Source organism: Rhinolophus sinicus, linkage group LG09 (genome assembly GCF_036562045.2).
Source record: "Rhinolophus sinicus isolate RSC01 linkage group LG09, ASM3656204v1, whole genome shotgun sequence".
Classification (NCBI taxonomy): Eukaryota; Metazoa; Chordata; class Mammalia; order Chiroptera; family Rhinolophidae; genus Rhinolophus; species Rhinolophus sinicus.
The window spans coordinates 34,481,001-34,505,643 of record NC_133758.1 but is presented as its reverse complement, the minus strand read 5'-3'; positions in this window follow the sequence as shown (position 1 = coordinate 34,505,643).

The window sequence follows — 24,643 nt, the reverse complement described above, 5'->3', positions numbered from 1 at the left end:
CCATTATGGGAAACACACTTCGGTGGACATTGTGCTGTAACAAGAGCTAGATTATTAAAAAGAATGTATAACATGTTGTTTTTGACATGACTCATATTGCTTAAGTCTATCATATAATTAATACTTGTACACGATTTGAATATGTCTAGCACTGTAATAATTTTTTTATTTTTTATTAAATTTATTGGGGTCACATTGGTTAGTAAAATTATATAGGTGATAATTGTTTTACTAAGATTATTTCATTTTGCTCTTTTAGTATACTTATATCACAATTTATGAAAGAAGGTTGATGTTGTATGTATTAGCAAGTGGCTCAAAGTCACTCAACTGTATAGTAGAAAAGCTAATATTAAACATGCTTGTGTCCAGCTCTGAGGTCAATTTTTTTTAAGTTTTATTGAGATATAATGAACATATAATAAGTTCCACATGTATAAAGAGTACAATTTAATAAATTTTGACATATGTACACATCCATGAAGAAACCATCACTGCAGTTAGGATAAAGCAAATATCCATCATCCACCAAACATTTCCTCATCCCTTTGTAATCTGTCCCTCCCATGTCTGCCAATCACCCTTCTTGTCTCCAAGAAATTACTGGTCTGTTTCATGTTACTATAGATAGATTTGCATTTTCCAGAATTTTGTATTAATGGAACCATACAGAATATATATATATATATATATATATATATATATATATATATATATATATATATATATTCTGGCTTCTTTCACTGAGAATAATTTTTAAGATATATCCATATAATTGTGTTTATCGGGTTTTTCTTTTTCTTTATATTGCTAAGCAGCATTGGACATATACCACAAATGTTTACCCAGAATCAGTTATTAAACATTTGTGTTGTTTCTGCTTTTGGGCTCTTACTAATAAACCACTAAGAGCATTTGGATACACATCCTTTAATGGACGTTGTTTTCAATTTTCTTGGGTGAATACATGAGGTCTTACAATTAAGTTTGCAAACTTGTTACAACGACATTGTTAACCTTTTTTGATATCAGAGGGATTATTCCTTATGAATTTGTACCAACTGGACAAACAGTTAACCAAGTTTACTATTTGGAAGTGCTGAGAAGGCTGCATGAAAAAGTTAGACGACCTGAACTTTTCACCAACAATTCATGGCTCTTGCATCATGACAATGCAACAGCTCACACAGCACTGTCTGTGAGAGAGTTTTTAGCCAGTAAACAAATAACTATGCTCGAACACCCTCCTTACTCACCTGATCTGGCCCCCAATACTTCTTTCTTTACCTGAAGATAAAGGAAATATTGAAAGGAAGACATTTTGATGACATTCAGGCCATCAAGGGTAATATGACAACAGCTCTGATGGCCATTCCAGAAAAAGAATTCCAAAATTGCTTTGAAGAGTGGACTAGGCACTGGTGTCAGTGCATAGCTTCCCAAGGGGAGAACTTCGAAGGTAACTGTAGTGATATTCAGCAATGAGGTGTGTAGCACTTTTTTTAGGATGAATTCGCAAACTTTATTGTCAGACTTCGTTGGATAGTAATGTCTGGGCCATCGGTTAGGTGTGCTTTTAATTTCTGAAGAAACTGCGAAACTGTTTTTACAAAGTGCTTCTACTGCTTTGTAGATCCACTGGCAGTGTTTTAGAGTTCTAGTTGTTTCGCATCTTTATGAATACTTCAGTGGTCAGCCTTCTGCTTTTAGACATTCAAGTAGGTAGCTTAAATCACTTAGGTTTAATTTTTAAATTCTGAATGAATAACAATGTTGAGTGAGCATTTTTTCATGTGCTCAATCTCCATAATTTTCTTTGGTGAAATAAAATGACTTTTGGATCTTGCTCATTATTACAGGGTTATTTGTGGTTTATTTTATTGTAGACAGTTGACTTACAATGGTTCAACTTAATGAATTTTTGATTTTATGATGGTGCAAAAGTGATATGCATTCAGTAGAAACCATACTTTGAATTTTGATCTTTTCTCAAGTTAGTGAGATGCAGTAGAATACTCTTTCATACTGCTAAGTAGTGGCGGCAAACCACAGCTCCCAGTCAGCCACGTGATCACCAGGGTAAACAACCAATACTCTATAGTGTACTGCGTTGCCAGCAAGTTTTTGGACATTGTATTTCATCATGTCTACAAAATGCCCATCTATGTCTCCTGTTTCTGGTGAGAAGAAGAAGAGGAAGGTAATTACTCTTGAGATGAAATTCAAGATAATTGCCCAACTGTAGCTAATGTAAGTGTTCTAAGCAGATTAAAGTACGCTAGGCTAACCTATGATGTTTGGTAGGTCATGTGTATTAAGTGTATTTTCGACTTACGATATTTTCAATTTATGATGGGTTTATTGGGACATAATCCCATTGTAAGTTGAGGAGCATCTGTATTGAGTTTTGAGGTTTCGTTATATATTTAGCATAGAAATATTTTATCAGACATGTTATTTGCAAGTATTTTCTCCATCTCTGCAGCTTGTCTTTTTCTTCTCTTAGGAGATACTACCTGAGAGTAGAATTTCTCAATTTTGATGAAGTCCAGTTTGTTCTTTTCTTATATTTTATGCCTCGTGCTTTATATATCGAAGAAATATTTACCTAACAAAAGCACACAAAGATATCCTCCTATGCTTAATCTATAATTTTTGTAATTTCAAGTTATACATTAGGTCTGTGAAATATTTTGAGTTAGATTTGCATATGGTATGAGGTATTGATCAACATTCCATTTTTTTAATTGGGATTTCCAATTATTCTAGCATTGTTCGCTAAGAAGACTATCCTTTACCAACTGAATTTCTTTGCCCATTTGTTGAAGATGAATTGATTATATATGCGTCTATCTGTTTGTAGATATATTCTGCTACATCGATTTATTCACCTATCTTCATGAGAATAACATTGTCTTAATTACTGCAGCTTTTTTTCCTTTTTCAAAATTATATTGGTTATTCTAGGTTCTTCACATTCCCATGTATGTTTTAGATTCAGCTTGTCAATTTCTAAAAAAAATCCAGTTGATATTTTAATTGGATTTGTGTGAAACTTACACAATTTTTGACTGACAATTCAACAATATTGCAACTTCTAACCCATAAATGAGATATTTCACTATTTCTGATTGTTAGGACATAGAAATTCAATTGATTTTTATGTTAATATTTTATTCTGCATCCTTGCTAAATTAATAGCTTTTCTGTATATTCCATAAGATTTTCTATGTAGACAATTATACCATCTACAAATAAAACTTTTGTTTCTTCTTGTCCAATTTGAATGCTTTTGTTTATTTTTCTTGCCTTTATGTATGGTCTAGAACCTTGAGTGTAATGCTGAATAGAAATATTGAGAATGGACACGTTTGCATTGTCTCTTACCTTGGAGAGGAAATATTATCATGTTAGCTTTAGATTTTTCAGATATTCCCTTTATCAGGTTGAGAACTTTCTGACAAAGATTTCTGAGAGCTGTTATTTTTCCCCTGGCTTTTCTGCATCTATTGATATAAACATATAATTTTTCTTTTTTAGTTTGTTAATGTGTTGAATTACACTAATAAGGGTTTGAATATTTACACTACACTCCTGGAATAAACATCACTTGCTTATGACATTTTATTTGTTTTTATATGTTGTTGAATTTGTCTTGCTAAAATTTTATTCAGAATTTTTGCATCTATTTTTAATAGGGATATTGGCAAATAGTTTTTCTTTTAATACTTTTGTCCACTGTTGGCATCAGAATAATAATTGTGACATGTAATCATTTGAAAAACCCCTCTTCAATTTTATGCAAGAGATTCTGTAAAATTGGTAATATTCCTTCCATAAATGTTTGCCAGAAATGACTAGTGAAGCTATGTGGGCCTGAAGTTTTCTTGTGGGAAAGTTTTAACTACAAATTCAATCGATTTAATAGACATAAAGGTATTTAGCTTATCTATTTTATCTTGAGTGAGATTCGCAGCTTGTTTCTTTCAAGAAATTTGCACATTTCATCATTTTCAAATTCATTAAAATGGTCATTCATAATATTATCTTTTTATTCTTTAAATATCTATAGAATTTTAGTGAATTTCACCCACTCATTCCTTATATTGGTAATTTGTGTTCTTCTTTTCCTGAGCAGTTTGGCTAAATTTTATCAATTTTATTTATCTATCTCATTGACAAGATTTAGTTTCATTGATTTTCTTTATTGTTTTCTGTTTTCTCTTTCATTATTTCCACTGTTATATTTGTTTTCTCCTGCTTACTTTTGATTTCATTTCCTCTTACTTTTCCAGTTTTTAAGGTAGAAAATGAGGTTCTTGATTTGAGATCAGTGTTTTCTAATATAAGCATTTGATGCTATAAATATTCTTCAACAGCATCCTCCAAATTTTGATATGTTATAATTTTATTTTTATTAAGGTTAGATCACTTTTTAATTTCTATTTTGATTACTTGTTTGACCAATGGGTTATATAGAAGTACACTATTTAGTTTGTAGATATTTGGGAGATATTCCAAATATGTTGTGTTATTAATTTCTAATTTAATATCATTGTAACCTAAAAAACATGCTTTCTATTGCTTGAATCATTCTAAAATTAGTGAGACTTGTTTTATGACTCAGAATATGACCTCATCTGTTTCTCATATTTCAGAGGTCACTATCCTTTGTTGTAGGACATTGAATATTTTGAGCACCATTGTTCCACATGTAATTGACCTGATTTTTAGTTGTTTCATGCAAAGGAGTAAATGTGGTCCCTGTTACTCTATCTTAGAAAGAATGGAAGTCTGTATTAGGCCAATTTAAAATCTTCATATTAAAGTAATTTGAGCAATCCATTTGAGAAGATGTAGCATCACCATATGAAATGTAAACAATTTAAGGCGGAACATATACTTATTGTGTGCATATATTGTTTTGTGCTTTCATTTTAATAAAAGATCTTGGAATGTATTTTTATATTTAAGGAAGTTTTCTGTTTCCTATCCTGTCATTTTTCAGGAAAGAACAAAACAAATATTTTCACTATATTGACCCTGTATTATATATTTATAGTGACTCTGTGCAATGGCAAATGATGACTAATTTTATGATTTGTCAAATATTTATCAATGCTATAAAAACAAAAATAACACCTTAATGGAAGTAAAATGTGGTTATGTTGTTTTGTTAAAATATTTTAGAAAGTGTAGTTTTATCTTCATTTTTATATTAGCGTTTTTAATTTATGATATACTTTCAGAGCCTTAGACTTCAGTTGCCACAGTAAACAGATATTTAATAAATAATTAATTATAATAAACTCTTCTGTGCTTTTTCAATAAATGAAAAGAAAAATTAAAATGACTGCATAATTTTAATTAAAAGAATAAGTAAAGACAAATTATTATTTGAAATCCTTCTAAATACAACAAGGGCTTAAACTGTTGAGGCAATTCCCATTACAAATCAATTCATAAATAAACTGTGATTTCAAATATATAGGATATTGTCCATGTTCTACTTTGCCTGCACCTCCACATGTTCAGAGGGGATAAGGAATTATGACAAGTATCTGGATAATTCAGAAAGGAATTATAGGCAATGTTAACAATTGTTATAGTCAAGAATTACACGTGGCATTTATCAAGCAAAAGGCTCACCACAGACTAAAGTGAGAGTACAGAACAATTACTTGATTTTTCATAATTATGAAAGCAATGTTCCTGTTGTAGGCTTCTCCTTGTAGAAAAACTGATGTATTTAAAGGTCATGGAAGGGAATTTCTTTATTAAGTTGGAAATGGAGATATGCTGCCATATTGACTTAGGTATAGTATATAATAAAAATATTACTTTAGATGATTTGGTTATAATATTTCCATTTGCTTTTTCTGACTATCTATTAATATATTAATTAGCAATACCGTATGGTTGCAATAAACATGAAGAAGTGCTGCCTACAACAGACACTGGGTCTTTGTGACCCATCTACAAAGAGTGTATTTAGCAAACAGCCTATATCTATCAGTCCCTTCAGGGATTGGCTCATCTATAGAAAACTGCCACATGGTTGCACGTTTCTCAGGATAAACCACATCTAATCATTGTACAGGTATTAAGTCCTAGATATTTGGGTCTGATATGGGACAATTCTGATGGGCAATTTTAACCCGAGAGCTCTCTGTGTGGTTCGTTGAGGGTGATCTCTGGCCAACATTATAGCTTCACTTATTTCTCTGCTCAAACCTGCTTCCTTCCCATTCCTTCCATAGGTATTGTTCTTAAAGATACTCATTTTAATAAGTACTGCTCACTAATTTCTGTGTTGGAGTACAGTTGCCCAAGTACTCTTAGAAGTAGTCCAAACAGCAGATCATAAATATGAGTTTTCAAGCTGGATCAATCCCCACCCAGGTCTCAGAGAGAACACCGTCACTGTTGGTAATAGTGATAGAATTATTAAAATTTTCACTAGTGGTGAATTGGCATTATGTACTGGTGGCAGATTGCACTAGTGAGTGTGATATATCTTGTTTGAAAAGCATAAAGAGAATAGTAATCATAAAGACAATGGAATATTATGGATATTGTTGAACTCCACTTATATTCTAGATTTTAAAAAGATAACAGGAAGATAACTGAGTAGCAGGCAACTAAAAGCCACATAAGAATTACAGAGGGCCTCCTGGGTAACATAACTTACAGGGAACAGCAGAAAAAGCTGATTACCAGGGCCAGAACTCAAATGTAAGAATTACCAAGCGTGCGGAATGTAAAGGCAGGTTTGCAGTAGCCCGGGTTGAGAAAGAATGGAAAGATAATACATGGGACAGGATCCTCTGGAATATCTCCCCTAAAATTTCAAATTCTCAAATTTCTCTGAATTCTCTGAGCCCGAAGAAGTGACCCATTATTAAAAGCTAGCTCTCCATACTTACTGAAATGAAGGTTAATTCAAAACACCCCCTTCTCCCCCTGATTGTTACCTCAACCTCAACCACAAAAAAGCTACATAATCTTCCCTTGGGATCTTCCCATCACCACTCTTGTTTACTAGACATAAACCTCCTATTAACTAGGATTAAGTTAGAGCATTACCCAGTCCAAGATGTGTTGTGTCTGGTGAGGGAGGAAAGGGACTACTCCAAAAGATCTATAAGACCAAGCCAACATGGACTGGCAGGATATGAGGGACCACAAGGGAGATTTGATTCTGATTGATTAAAGGGACGAAAAACAAAGGATTGGACTAGGGAGACCATTGGGAGCATTCTCCTGATATACAGGATTGAACTCCCTGTTGAAAACCAAGAAGATGGTGTGAGCTCTCTATTAGGATGGCTTCTAGAAGCAGAAGAAAAGAAAACACCCAGGTGGAGTAAGATAGAAATGCCTGAATTACCATGGCAAACAGTGCAGGAAGGGATCCAAAGCATATGGAAGCTGTCTTCCCAATAGATTCACTGAGGACTTCCTATGCGAGGCTAGGAAACCCACACAGCAATTGTGCTTCCCAGGGAGGAATGGAGGATACACCACTTTAAGGAGCAGATTACTACAAAGCTCAGTGCTGGCTGAATCCTAAAAGCCAGAGCTGATGGTAAGAGGGACTGGTATACAAATGCCTGGCCAGGTAGGAATGGCAGTGATGGCACCTTGAAACAATAGAAGTCATGTGGCTGTGCTTACCTCCTATCAGAAACCAAGTGGACACAATTATCATAATGAAATATAAAACTGGAGTGGCAGCCAAAGTGCCTGAACCACAGAGAGCTATGCAGATGTTTACTAAGACACAGTATTCCTAGGGGCAACATATATGGACAACCAACAAAAGCATTACTCAAGTTGTACCACTAGAATTAATTCAGGAAGGATGATCAGGATATTAAGAGTATTTGTCCAATAGAAAGACTTTTGCTCACTTTCTAGTCCTGAGTCATTTTTAGGGCCCAGAACCTAGTTATTGAAGAAGAAGACAGTTGCCAGGAGAAAAGATGCAATTCGATAACAAGCATACATGATAATAATACTGCCAATTCTACCCAAAAAGTTCCTATAGTCAATTGTACAGATTACTGAACATTTAGGAAAGGGGAGCAAAAGATACTTAGATTTGTATAACCCTTTGAATATACACAAATATCTCCAAGAAAAAGATAAGTCTAAATCTCAGAAGTAAAATAGAATCTCTAGTTTCCTGGACATGTTTACTATTTAATCATAGCAGTGTAAAAAATGAAAATATTCACGGAGTATTGTCTCTCAACAAGTACGAGGCTATGTGGTTATGGATTTTGTGATTGTATTGTTTGCTATTTCTTTCATAAAAGATCAGAAACTATTTGTATTTACAAAGAACAAACACTATTACACATATACTCTTCCTACCTCTTTCATAATATAGCCTGATTGTAACATGGTCTGGATGTCTCTCAGAACACTACATGTGGGCATTATAATGATATCATACTAACTAAGCTAATGAGAAAGAAAGGTCTAATGCATTGGAGACCTTGAAAAGATACATGCACTCTAGAAAGTGGAAAGTAACGACTATGAATTTTCATGGTTCTACCACATCACCAAAATTTTCACTGGTTAAGAGCGTTCCGGAATGTTCCATTCAGAGTACAATACAAATTATTTCATCTTGCACCTCACACCATGATGAAAGAAGCATAACCCCATATGATGCCTTTTTGGGTTCCAGAGTTAGTGTGTGCCACACTGAGAACACTGTACATTGTGTGATGTGAAAGCCTACCAGCTTTGAATGGTCCCTAGAACAGAAATGGGTTAGATAACATATTCAGGCCACTGAAGTGATACAAGCCAGCAGACCCTAAGCTATTAGAAATATCAGTGTTAAGAAAAAGTGCTGTGGGAATTTATAACAAGCTCCAGTAGGAAAATCAAAATGTCAGCCTCTGGGATTGGGATAAAAGCCATATCGTCTTCAGCAGAGAATTTTATTCCTTGTTGTATAACAAGTCCTAGCTTGTTATTGTGTACTGTTAGGGATGAGGCATGTGACCATGGAGCACAACTGCATATCATGAGGTAGGTTCTAACAGATCCACTAAGTTTGAAGGTTGAGAAAACCCAGCAAAAACTCATTGTAAGATGGAAGTGGCACATATACAAGTGGCCTGCAACAGGACAGAGGGTGAAAGCCAGTTGTATGAAAAGGTAGTCCCGACTCTTATGCCTTCCAGCCTGCTGCTTGGACCTCAGTTCAACCTATGGCCATATGAATGATCCTTTGCTATCACATAATGAAGAGGGGAAAAGCCCAAGCTTGGTTTTCAGATGGATTGGCTTGGTACGTGGATTCAAGTGAAAAATGGACACTGGCTGCAGTACAATCTCACACATGGGCGACTCTAAAATAAGGTTGTGGAGAAAAATTCTCCCACACAGTGGAGCTTTAGGAGGTATATATTTTTTAATCTATTTTGTGTGTCCTGACTTATAGGCAGTTGGGAATGGCCTGGTCAGAAGTCTGGAAGGAGACAAATTAGAAGGACAGAGACAAGGAGGTCTGTAGTAGAGAAACACAGAGAGATAGATGAAAATGGGAGAAGAATGTGAAGATATTTGTGCCACATGCTAATGCCCACCAAAAGTAACATTTCATGGAAGAGGCATTACAGAACCACATAGACAAAAACGACTTGATCAGTTGAAATCAGCTAACCTCTGTCATTGGCCACCCTATTGCTAGAACAACGGACACATGACCAAAGTGACCGTGATAACAAAGATGGGGATTATGAACAAACCCACAGGCATGAGATCTCACTTGCCACAGCTAATGTAACTACCTTGGCTGCTAAATGTCCAACCTGCCAGCAACAAAGACCAATGATTAGCACTGATAATTCCTCAATAACAATTAATCACTTGGAGGAAAGTTGCCTCTATTGGACCCCTTTCCTTTCCTGTCTGCAAGGCCTAGACAACTCCGTTATTTAGGAGGGCATATGTAGGGCTTACAGAGTTTTGAGACCTCCTATGTGGTATTTTACATACCATCGTGTCAAACCAGGCCCTCACTTTACAGTAAAGGAAATATGGGAGTGAGCCTGTGACCACAGTATCCACTGACGTATCACACAGTATGACATCCAGTATCTACTGGCTTGCTAGAATGTTGGAACAACCTGCTAAACAAATAGTTAAAACACTAGCTCAGAGATGATACATTATGACTTTAAGATGCAATCATTCAGAATGCAGCACACACTTTGAATCAATGCCCTTAAAACTGTGCTCTGTTTCCAACAGGAGGAATACACAGATCATGAGACAAATGCAGGAATAGTAGTACCATTTGCCTTCATTTTCAGTGATACATTTGGGGAATTTGTGCTTCCCAATCTCATGACTTTGGATTAAAGATGCATAATCAGGGTTAGGTATACCGCTACTCAATAGGGGAACTCATTTGCCACTCATACCCTACAGCATGAGCCCTATCGAACTATAAGCTACAACTGCCACCTGGGTATTTCAGGCTCCTTGTCTCCTGAGCCAGTAAGGCTGTAAGAGTAGTGACTATTTTGGTGGATGCAACAAACCATTATCATCAAGATGCTTTTGCTCAATGAGGACAGCAAAGAATAGACACGAAACCAGGTGATCCATCTGGGTGTCTCTTCGTACATCTTCATTTAATTTTGATTGACAGGTTCCTGAAAAGGGCAAGGATATCAGAGGCTCAGATTCCTCAGGGCTGGCGGTCCAACTCAGGCCCCTAGGTAAGGCATCAAGCCCAGTACAGGATTCACATATAAAAAAGTGGAGCTGGATAGTGCAAGGGGTGGATTATACTTGGCACGAAGATATTTCATCTGGATACTCTTTCATGAAAGAATTTGTTGCCTCAGATGCATGGAGTGCTGACAGAGATAGCCTTCAGCTACCAATAATTTCTGGAATCACCTCAGTTGCAGAAAACAGCTTTCTCCTTCTCGCCATCACTATAAGCACCAAACCCTCTATCACGTCATACACTTGTTGAGTGTCCCAGATCCAATAGATGTGGTTATAAAATCCCATCCACTTCTTTCTAATGTGGGTCAATGGTGACAGTCCATTTTAGCTCCAGAGCTCTCTTTGATCTTGGGCAAAACTATTATTGGGTTTGTAATACAGGTTGACTTTTCTATTTTGCTTCCTTCCCATTCTTTCCACAAATATTGATCCCAAGGACACTCCTTAATAAACACCCTAAAAACTAAATTCCATCTAGGAATCTGCTTCTAAGAAATACCAACATGCTATAATAGTATAATGGAGAGACCACACCATTTAGAGTCATATAGAGCCGAGTTTGCATTCCACCAGCCCCATAACAATGGACAAGTTACTTAACCTTTATAGACGTTGGTTTCCAAATATACTGTTCTCTTTAATTTTTCTTAACACTAAACAATAGTTCTTTTCTATGCATTGTAGTACAAGAGGAATTGTCTGATTATCTCAATTTTTTTATTAAATTGCAAGTACTGCACTTATCTCCAAATATATAAAAACACTATCTTGTTTAAATATGTTTACACATATACAACTATGTGAGTGTTTCACTAATTCCTTATACTCTTCAGGAAATGCCACAGTTTCAATATTTTTAAAAGCATTTATATAAATTGGCTATGCCAAACACTTTCTTCTCTCATGACTATGTGATGAAAATCAAGTGCAGAAGAAATGTTTTCTTTATCTTGCCAATAAGTTGATTTACACATAATATAAAATAGAAAAAAATGACTGGAAGTATTCACAATTCAAATACCGACACCCAGATGCATATTAAAATAAATGACTTTTGGATAATGTTAATGAACCAAAAGTAATTCAGTTGCACAAGTTGAAAGACCAGAATATTCATACATCAGTTATTGATGAGTTGTACATTTGGAACTATGTTGTTTCATTACCAGTTACCAGATAAAGGCTAGTATTATCTTTTAGCTAGACTAAATTGCCTTTCATTATCCTCAAAGTATGTAGACATGCACATAACTTTTAGTTTCAGGGCATAATCATCCTTAAAGGATTTTGTTTTTAATATATTCCTTCCTCTGAACTAATGCCAGTATGTGTCTTGATCATTCCCTGGTTGACTAATCAAATGATGTTCTGTGCTGTCACCTGTTTATTGTTTGGTTGTTTGTTTTCTATCTTTCTACTGTTGTTTAATTTTTCATGTATCTAGCCTCTATCTCCCGGGCAGAATTGTAAACCTATTGAAGGCAAAGACAGATGTCTACATTTCCTTGACTTTAATACTACACACAATAACACAATATTTGAAAAATTCTTTATATTGCTTTTACTCATAATTGGTCATAATTAGTTGAGATATCAGCCTTTAACTTCTTAAGTAAAACATGTCCTAAATGATTAGTCATATTTTAGATAGTAGAAGCATTAAATTAGGTTATAAATTCCTGATTATGAGTAATGAAATCAATTGACTCTCTCCTAGGTAAATCTGTATTTCAAAAGTTCAGGTTAATACAGGATGGTTCTTATTGGTGAGATTTTTTTTTTTTCAATAATACAATTGGGACTACTTATACACATTAGAAATCAATATAGAAATTAGATGCTGAAATAGCATAATAAACAAAAATAGCATATTGACACCTCCCTACAATGGCAGAGGCATAAAATCTTACAAATACTTTTTGGGAAAAAGAAATTCTGATTTAAAAGACCCATTTAGAGAGCAAAATATCAGATATTTAGGCCACTGGGTAAAAACTAGGCAAAGTAGAATGTGTTCCAAAATAAATTATAGTAATAAATTAATGCATTTAAAAATAATTTAGCCTTTGAATTACATTTAAGTTGAAAAACTCAATTCTGATTTTTCTTGAAAAAGTATCCATGTGATACTTTTCACATGTATCCATGTGAAAAACATTAGCTGCTTATTAAGTAAAACAAAAGTACAAAACAAAACCAATCTTTGAAAAATTAAAATGAGTCTGAATGCATTACTGAAAAATATCAATTTAAAGCATTAGTTTCAAAACCAAGATTTTAACTATCCTATTACAGCTGATAGCATAGTGTGCTTATTGGTTGATGAGAACATTCCTTCAGATATATTCCATTTACATTTTAATTATTAAAAACATAGGTTTCTGCTTATAGGTTTTCATTTTCATTTTTCCCTGAAATGGCTTATGTTGAATACATTTTAGTGTTAAAACACTGTTGCAGTCCCATCACTATATGTATCATAATTTGGTAGGTTACAGGGAATAAACAAATCAATGGAATGAAAGCAATATGACTACTGCCTAGAAGGTAATGTTAGCATCTTGGCATGAAGAATTTATTGCTACTTTTTTAAAATGCATTATTACCTATTACAGACAGTAATGTCTAAAAGTGGAAAATTTTTAAAAGAACTTCTATTACATTGAAAGTTATTACATTATCTCAGGAACCATAAAGGAGCAGATAGAGGAGGAAAGGAAGGTACATTCTTATGTGAAATGTACACACAGATACAGTGAAATGAGACTTTATAGTATTCTGCAGATGAAAGCACAGGGAATTATCTTTAAAAGCTGGCTATATTACAAAGAACAGTCAGGTCATTAATGTGACCATACTATATTCCAGTTTACACAGGTGGGGTCTCATGAAGTATTCGTTGAAAATTAAGTGGGGATAGAGTTGTATTATACAAGGACTAAGAGGAGAGTTCCTCTCAGCCAATGTCACACAGAACCTTCGGGAGGAAGCTCGTTGAATCAACATTAAAATAGGAAGGGACAGTCAAATTTGAAGTGATCTGAGAGAGGCAGAAATTTTGATCAACTTTATTTTTCTAAGCCTGCTTTTTTAAAAAAGAATAAGCACTAAGTATATAACTTCCAAAACAATAGAAATAAACACTTACCAATCAAAAAGAATGAAGTAAGAGAAAATTAAAGGGAACAGGAAAAAAATCAGGATAAATAGAAAGCAGAAAATGAGAAGGGGAAACCATTCAAATAAATGAGTAATCACAACAAACCTAAAGTAACCTAAGTTGCAGTTAAAAGACAGATATTCTAATATTGACTTTTAAAAGGTACAGCCATAAAATTTTATAAAAACAAACTTCAATATAAAATCACAGAAATGTTGAAAATAAAATATCAGAAAACATACACCAGGACAAAAACAACTTAAAAATGTACTGATCATAATATCATATAAAATATACTTTAGGGGAAAATAGTAACCATATCATTTTTAAAAATACCTATCATTCAAGAATGATATAAAACTCTATAATTTGGGTGAGCATTATAATCCATCCTCAATAATAAAAGGGAAAAACTGACCGAATTACATGTGTAGATGGACAAATCCATCATGATAAAATCCCTTTAACATCCTTATGTCACCAACTGATAGGTGAAATGGACAAAATAATTAATAGTAGTTTGAAAAGTTTGATAAACTTAATTGACAAAGTAGTTTAAAAGACATGCTGTATATCTATATATCACTTAATCTAGTAATTATAGAAACCATATCCTTCTTAAGCATACAAGAAATATGAGAAAGTCAAACAATTTCTAGGTCTTAAAGCAGTTTGAAAATCTTTCAAAAAATCAATCATATAGACAATGTTCTTTTATTCTACTGTAAATATTTTTAAGTGAAATAAGACATAAGTGAAAATGTAAACAATCTGTATAAGGAGAAGGTTAGCTTGTTCTGATCTCCAGTACAGAACTATACTTATCCTCAGAGACTCCTAAAAGTCTGCTACTGATCCTTGGCCAAAGCAGAGATAAAATGTACTAACTAGTGATTTAAAATATGTTGTATAAAGTCCAAAACTCTGCTGGAATCACACTGCACTAACTTGTCTATATCACTTACTGAAAATATATAGTCTGATTGGTTGCACCTCCTTTGACCGGTTCCCTAGGCTGCTTTTATGACCAGGGAGGTACAAAAGACATCAATAAATTTGCACCTTGGCTCCCTGGAGACCAATGTTTCTTTGCATCAGTTACAAAGATCTCTTTCTATCAGTTACAATCTGAAAATAAAGCTTCCTGTGTAACTGAGAAAGGACCCTGGGAGCTGTACCCAAAATTTGTTGGACCTCTCTATGTTTACCTGCTAGCCATTACATTATTAAAAATCTACATGAGGATGCTTAGTCACGTTTTACAGGTCCTTTCAACAACCCTACTTTGTTATCTCAGCAGTACTTAGTGATGTGAGGAAAGCTTTGGGAACTCTACTACCTCAGCTCTCCACATGGGAAGGAAGATTGAGCTTATTCAGAAAAAAAAAGAAAAAAAGGAAACAAAAATAAAAAGGGTGAAGAAAACCTTCAGAGAATTAAAACGGGTGGAAATGTTCAGATGATTCGTTAAAAACTAGCCAAACAAGAAGGTAATAGGTTGAGTAGATACTAACATTTCAATGGGTCACTATAAGTGAATACATCAACTGGCTATTCTATCAACCCCTCAAACTAGATAAGGACCACATCATATTCTTTCAAATTATCCTAGATTTGATGAATATTAAAAATCTGACAATGACCCAAAGAGAAAACTACAGTCCCTGAGGCCCATGTTGATTGAAAAGTTGTGAAACAAAGAAGAGAATTATGATTCTGAGAAATAACATGGCCTTACTTCCTTGTGCAGACTCCAGGAGGAAAATCACGATGGGCTGTACTGCTACCGGTATGAGTAAACTAGCCTGGGGTAGTAAAGCTTTTATAAGGATTGCTGGGCACTGGTACACTGCTGCATCCAGTGCAACACAGGCAGTGAGAGAACAAGAATGGGGGGCGAAGGTTTACGAAAGAAACCGAAATCAAGAATGTTATGAAACAGGGGACCAAGTGTCTCACAGCCTCAAAGGACTGAGTGCTCCAAATCGGGCCACCTTGTGGCTTTTATTGATGCACACACAAGGAGCAACATTGTTTTCTCCATGGTCAGCCTACAGATGGGTAGACTGCTGTGTGACAACAGTACCCAATGTGTTGTCATACTCTAAATGTACGATGAAAAATTAAACATCAATGTAATTAAATTTAGGAGATATGGTTATGCAGTTGTGGAAGGTATGTCTCCAAATTGGTATTGATTAAGAAAAGTTATGAATGGTTGTTGTTCCAGCCTAACAGTGCGCATTATGAGATGATACTGTGCAAAAATAAGGGATTCTTCCTTTATCCAAACCATCGAGGGAAAGAACCTAACCTCATGGAAACCCACTCTTCATTATATTTTAAATGCCCATATAAAATTGGAGCCTTTAGAATTAAAGATTAATTAGTATTAATTTAAAGCAATGTAGAATGTATGGGGGATATAAAAAAATTTAGGTTCAGTTAAGGATATGTTAGACACCGATGTATTTGTACCCATAAATTCTTTCTTTAACAGTACAGTATGCCCTAGTGAAAAACTAATAAATACTGGAGATTGAGGATTATGGAATTCTTAATAAAGTAATAACCCTATTGCATCAAATATGCACAATATAGTGTTAACACTTCAAGTTGTGCAACACCTTATGATATTGGTATTCTGTAATCTAATTGACAAATTCTTTTCTCTTTTTTTAAAATTTCTATTTCAGGAGAAAATTAAAGACAGTTTGTATCTGTGGGAGACTGACTCCAATAGACATTTGCTGTACTCCTACAAAGATATTTAAATTGTATTTGTCATAACCCGGTAAAAACAGACATATTTGATTCAACTGAAAAGTGAATTTTTAAGACGATTATATTGATAATATAATGTTGGAATGTCAATCAGATGATTGATCTAAAACTAAATTTCAAATCTGGGTTAATCTAATGACCACCAGGGAGTATCTGATTAACCTGCCTAAATTACAAGGCCCAGCACAAATCATTACATTCTTAGGAATTACTCTGCCAAGCCATTGGAAACTTTCCTCAAACAACCAAAAATGTTACTTTTTAAGTCCCAAAATCAAAGCAAGAGGCACAAAATTAATTGGTTCATTTGGTTTCTGGAGAAATCACATGCCACATGGGGGAATTTTATTGCCCCTATTCAATCACATAGTTACCAAGATAAAGAGCTGAATTGGAGTAGGGACTGTGTTGGTGGAGTTAAACTGGGAAGCTAAAACATGGATATATATTGTATTGGTGTTGTAAAATTTTTACTATTATTAATTTTAAGATAAAATAGAAGAAAATAAGGAGTATTTTTATAACACTGTATTGCAAAAATATAAAAATAAAGTGAATATTTCACCACCCATCTTAAGAAATAAAACATCCCAGTACATGCCTCTTTCATTTCATAACTTCTCTTTTCCCCAAAAGTTTGCTGCTACTCTAAACTCTTTATGATTCCCTTGATTTTCTTTACTGCTGTATTGTTTTATCACACATGTATGGATATATAAGTATTTTGTATGTTTTTGAAGCTTATATAATTAGTATTACTGTGTATCGTTGTCATTCAAAATTATTTTGGGAGATTCCTCTATATTGATGCATGAAATTGTGATTATGTTTTATTCTTTAACTTTATGTGTCTTATTTTACATTTTTAAAAATGATATTGAAATAGCAGCCCTCTAATTTAATATAATAGAATTTGTGAAATATTTTGTTATAGGTCTACACACAATAAACATATTATATATACATTCCTAAGAAGAGGTGAATTCTAACTTTTCTATTAGGTAAATTATCAAAATCCCTGGATCAGCATCTGGCCATATCCACAAATGACAATAATGAAAAAAAAATCCCATAGATGAATCTGATAGAATAACTATCAGTCATTTTTGAGAATACATTTTTCAGTACACTTTGCCTGCTCTTACCACCCCATTCAATATTGTACTGAAAGTCCTAGCCAGAGCAATTAGGCAAGAAAAGAAATACAAGGCATCCAAATTGGAAAGGAAGGGGTAAAATTGTCTGTTTGCAGATGACATGATCTTATATATAGAAATATCTAAAGACTCCACCAAAACTATTATTAATAAAACTAATAAATTCAGTAAAGTTAAAGATTACAAAATCAACATGCAAAAGTCAGTTGTGTTTCTATATACTAACAATCAACTATCTGAATAAGAAATAAAGATAATCCTAACAATAGCATCAAAAATAATATAATACTTAGGATTAAATTTAAACAAGGAGATCAAAGATCTGTACACTGAAAACTATAAAATATTGAGGAAAGAAATTGAAGATGACACAAGCAAATGGAAAGATATTACACATTCATGGATTGGGAGAATTAATACTGTTAAAATGTCAATACTTCAGATCAATACAATCCTTATCCAAATTCCAATGACAATTTTTCACAGGGTGGTCTGGAACCAAACCCATAAACATATGCCTGTATACATTTTTAAATATATATATATATATATATATATATATATATATATATATATATTTAATTACAGTTGACATGCAATATTATACTAGTTTCAGGTTTACAACATAGTGATTAGACATTTATATAACTTATGAAGTGGTCACCCTGATAAATCTAGTACCCATCAGAAACAAGGAATTTCTTGATGTTATATATACTTTAAGTATTATTCCTGACTTAGCAAAATATATCATTACAAATGGTTTGATAAATAACTAAATAATATTCCTGCTAAAAAAGGGAATAAATGATAAAAAAATTTACGTTCAATTTCTTATGCCTTTAATTATGTGGCTATTAATATAGCTGTGCTTTATTAATTCCATAAGATGTGCTGAATAAATTATACTTGTCTTTTTAAAATCATCTTTCATGCAATATTGATTTGAAATATCATTGATTATTTTGAAGTTTGTTCAAGGTCAGAACTCATTACAAATATAAATCTACCTAAAGCTAAGGATTTATAGAATTTTAAAATTGACAATAAGCTTTTCAAATTTCTGATTCTCATTATTTCCTGAGGATTGAAATCACAGATAAATAATAACTAAAAAGCATTCCTTTAAATATCATTTTTATGTGTAGTAACATTAATATTTATGGTTTCTATAGAAGCACATACACCCATATAAGAGGCTTTATATAATACTAGCTTTTTAATTCTTTTTTAACAAGAGGAACAAATGTTTACTTTAATCTCTGAAATTACACAATTTCATAAAGTTCATCATTGCTTTCCATTCCACCTCTAAAGCCCTCTCTATTTTTCTTTTAAGTATCTTCTGTACAATGGTACCTATAGAAACACAATACACACAGCAGTAGAAAAGATAATCTTAAAATTTGTTTGAAACCACAAAAGACTTAAAATAGCCAAAACAATCTTGAGAAAGAAAAACAAAGCTGGAGGCATCAAACTTCCTGATTTCAAACTATATTAAAAAGCTATGGTAAACAATACAGTATGGCATTGACAAAAAACAGATACATAGATTGATGGCATAGAATAGAGAACCCAGAAATAAACCCATTAATATATGGTCAGTTAATTTTTGAGAAAGGCATCAATAATATATAATGGGGAAAGGATAGTCTTTCTAATAAATGGTGTTGGGAAAACTGGATATCCACATAAAAAAGAATGAAACTTGACCATTATCTTACACCACCCATGAAAATTAAGTCAAAATGAATTAAAGACTTGAATGTAAAACCTAAAACCATAAAACTCTTAGAAGTAAACATAGGAAAAAAGCTCGTTGACATTTATCTTGAAAATGACTTTTTGTATTTGATGACAAAAGAACAAACAAACAAACAAACAAAAAAACGACAAAAATTTATGAGATTACAATAAGGTAAAAAGTTTCTGCACAGAAAAAAAATCAACAAAATGAAAAGGCAACCTATGAAATTGAAGAAAGTATTAGCAAATCTGATCAGGGGTTAATATGCAAATTATATAAGGGACTCTTATAATTCAATAGCAACAAAACAAAACAAAACAACAAAAAAACTCGTGGTAACAGCAAACAAATTGGTGGTTTCCAGGGATTTTTGTTGCGGGGTGGGGAAAACAGGTGAAGGTGGTCAAAGAGTACAAACTTCCACTTATAAGACGAATAAATTCTGGGGATCTAATGTAGGGCTTGGTGACTATAATTAGCAAAACTATGTTGTATACTTGAAAGTTGCTAAGAGAGTAGATCTTAAAGGTTCTCACCACACACACACACACACACACACACACACACAAATGGTGACTATGTGAGGGTAATGACTGTCTTAATTAACCTTATTGTGGTAATCACTTCACAATATATACATATATCAAATCATCACTTTGTACACCCTGACATGCACATTATACATAAATAAAGCTGGAAAAAAAGAATGTTATGAGCCAAATGAAGGAAACCAGGTATCAAAGAGTATATTCTGAATGATTCATTTAAATAATGTCAGTAGACTCAAAATAAATAAATAAACAAATAAATAAATAGCCTTTGCTATTCGGCATTTAAAAAGGTAGAAAACTGCTCTATATTAGCAGAGGAGCATGGGCCAAGTAGCATTATAACTACTCCAAAGGGCACCACACCTGAAAGCTGGAGGCCAGCATAAAATTCATGTGCCTTTAACTGCCTTAAAAATAAATACATCAGTTACAAAGTAATATTCTTATTAAAACTAAAATATATTTTGTACTGGTAAGAATACAATTTTTTTTATATTTTTCTGAAGGCAAAATAACCACATCGAGCAAAAGTCATAAAAAGGTATATCGCTTTTAATTAACCAATTTATATCAATCAATATTTGATTAGCTAGGTCAATAAAACAAAAGGGTGCACAACAAATGCTATAGAATAAAAAATTATGAATTTGGTTAACAGTTTTTCTGTAGGTAGACTGTTTATTCAAGAACAATAAGAGAGACCAACATCTTGAGTAAAGATTTTGATCAGAGATAGTTCTGAAATGAAGCAGTAAAACATAATCATAAATAAAGCAGATCTTAAATCTTATTAGAGTCTTATTTGTAGAAATAGATTTATAGGAATAGACCAGTGTATCTGACCTTTATAGCAAAACATGTCATATTTAAAATAAAATACTGAAAAATTGTCTAGAAAATATATAGTGCAAGGAGTAATCTTTTGCAGGAAGTAACCTAATTTAAAAATAAAAATCAGTAATAAAATATTGCTATTCAAAAACATATCTAGGACAAGGAGTTTACAGATTTACTAATCTTTAAAGGACAAAGGCTGTCCATCTTGTAAAAATAGTTTTTCCAGGCATAAAAACACAAGGAAAGCCATGCAAATTATTTTATATGGCTCTTCTTACTTCCCAATAAAGTGGAAAAATAGAGTAGAAAAAAAAAAAATACAGTTACAGAGCAATGTTACATTTGAGTTTGTAGGTGAAATATTGAATACAATTTTAAAACTGAATGTACCTTTATCAGGTTAATATATTACTATAAGATTTACTGAAGGATAGCAAGGGTATTCTAGCATTGGAAAATACTGTATAAGTTCTCTCAGCAGATTAATGATGAAAAATATTATCTCAAAAGCTACATCAAAATGTTTGACAGAATAAATAATTTATCTTCTAAATTCTCATTAAGGCACAAACACAAGGGAATTCCCTTAAGCTGATGGTTCTGTACCAAAACCTTACTTTAAGCGTCATATAGAAGAATTACACTTGTAAAAATTTCAATAAGACTGAACAAAGATAAAGATGACCCCTAAATCCCAGTTATTTTACACTGAACTAGAGACTTTAGCAGTTAGCCAATTACATAAGATAGAAAAGCGAATATGAGTCAATAATACTTTAAAGGAAGACAAAAATCATAGTTATTTGCAGATTCTGATTGTCTACAGGAAAATTAAGATAACCTGTAAATCATTAGACTAACAAGAACACTCAGCAAATTTGTTGTATTTAAGATCGACAATCAGCAATACCTTAAAAAATATATAGTAGTAAAAATGACCCCATTCACAATATGAACATACACTAAATATTTAGGGGGGAAATTGGTGGCAGATATGTGCAAGTTCTTTATGTAATAAAAGATTACAAAGTGTTGAAAAACATCTGAATAAATCAAATTATAAAATAAGTTCATAAATGAAAGACTTTGTGTCATAAATAAGTCAATTATTTCCCAAATTTATTTATCAGTGCTATGTAATTAAAATCTTAAAAAAAGTTATTGTAGTTCGTGGACAAACTGATCCTAAATTTTATGAGAATGAGACAAGAATTCCCAAGGTAATCCTGGGCAAAAATAAAAAAGAACAATGGAAGTTTCCTTTCTACTAGATATCACAACTTATTATAAGTGTGACTCAGAATCAGAAATAGATAATATACAAGTGGAACAGAATAGAGAACCTTGAAATAGACCCAGTCAATAAAGCGTCTTGGCAGAGGGACATTACAAGTTAGGGGGATAAAGTAGTACTATTAAATAAATGATGTTAGAATAATAGACTTTTTATAAAGGAAGAAAAAATTTGGTCCTTATCTTACATTATATAAAATATTTCCAGATGCAGGAAATAACTCAATAGGGAAAATGAAATTTTAAAATATTACAAGGAAGTATAGAATATGTCCTGTATATGATAGTGAAGATTTATGAAAGATTTATTAAACCTAATACATAAGCAAATCTTATAAAATAAAGGTTGATGAATTTGATTACATTAAAACTATAAAATTCTGCATGACTAACATCACCAAAAAAAAAGTTAAAAGATAAGCTAGGGCTGACTACGCAGCAATACATGCCACTTTGTAACAAATAAAATTATTATTATCATTAGCATTTGTAAATTCTATAAGAAAGAACACATACATCCCAGCAGGAAAAACAAAATTGTAAGAATTATTGTTAAGCGATTCACTGAAGAGGAACCCAAGAATCCAATAAAATATTAGAATATGCCAAAAAATTTTAACAATTTGAGAAGTGCCAGTTCACAAAGAAAATAATATTTCTCACATATATTGACCCAAGTTTTAAAAAATTAATAATGTCACATATTGGATAGGGTCCTGGGGAAACTGTCATGTGTACTTATGGGAAAATGAACTACTACAATAATTTGAGAAAAAAATTGTCAATAACCAATTATAATTATATTTTCAAACCAGCCATTCTACTTGACATATAAGCTATTAAAAAAATTGGTGTGCAAGTCTACAAAAATATATATACAAAAATTTCAATTTTAGCTCCATTTGAAATAAGAAATAATTGGAAAAATTATATATGTCCATCAACAAACTAACAGATAAATAAAACGTGGTATGTACTCTATGGTGAAATACTATATATACTCTTAGAGGAAAATAAATTAATTATATTAGTATATACTGATATAATGGCAAAAACAATGCTAAAAAAAGGAAATTGCAGTATTTAAATAAAACTCACATAAACTAATATTATATGTTGCTCTCTCACACATACATACACACAAAGACTGTCAAGAGACATACTGGGCATGGTTGCTTATAGTACAGCCAGGACATAGAATTTGGGATGAGGGATACAGGTGACTTTAACTTTATCTCCAGCATTTTATTTCATTAAAGTGGATTTAGAACAAATATGATAAAATGTAGCAAATACAAAGAGGCAAAAAGAAGGAATAAATATTAGTCATCATTCCACCACTAAGAACACGAGGCACCACCAAGAGAGTTGAAGTTTCATGAACATCGGATCAGAGTTTTATTGTTGTTGCTGTTTTTACTTTTTTAATCAAAAAGGAAAATAGTCTTAAAAGTTTTGAGATTATAATGTGTATGAGTTTATAAGTGAAACAAGAGCTCACAGTGAAAAATATTTAAAGCATGCTTTATTGTAATTCTCAATCTCTTTTGCCATCAAAACCACCTGATAACTTATCTTTTCATGTACACCTTGTTTATGGGCCAACAAAGTTTTATAGATTAGAGCATACTGATCACTGACTGGTAGGCTGTGTGGCACCATTTCATTTTTTTTCTTTCTCTATTACTGACGCAAAATACCAATATTTCTTACAACATAACTTAGAAGATTCTGCCTCAGATATTTTTAGAACTTATTATTTTAAGAATTAGAAAGAGAAATAGATTGTCTAGCTTCTTTATCCAGAGTATTTGTTTAATTCAAGTTTCACTATTTTAATGGTGAGTTGGTATCTTTCATGTTTAACAATGTTTCTGAAACACCTACGTATTGGCTATTTCAGCCATGTGAATGACATCTAATTGCAACTTGCTGGCAGCAAATTAATTGTATGATTGATGTTTTTTCATAAAAGAATAAACCACTTTAAACTTTTAAATCTACAAATCCATAGTTATGGAAAAGCAGCAGGCATTATATGGCTCCAAGCAGAGTTTATTAAAGATGAGTGACGAAAGTTTGTGCTATTTTCACATTCAGAAATGTGCTTTACTATTGCATCTTGTAAAAAGGATAGATCAGTTTGCTCTGATGGCACAAATGGTTTTCATCTGCCACATTTAAAAACAAACAAACAAACAAACAAACAAACAAACCTTTGTCAAGATTGAGTTAATGTCATTGCACTATACCATGTTTCTCATGCTTTAGGTATTTTCCAGATACAAATCAAAAGTAATGAATTTGATGGGGAAGAAAATACTTTTATAAATGATCCTAATGT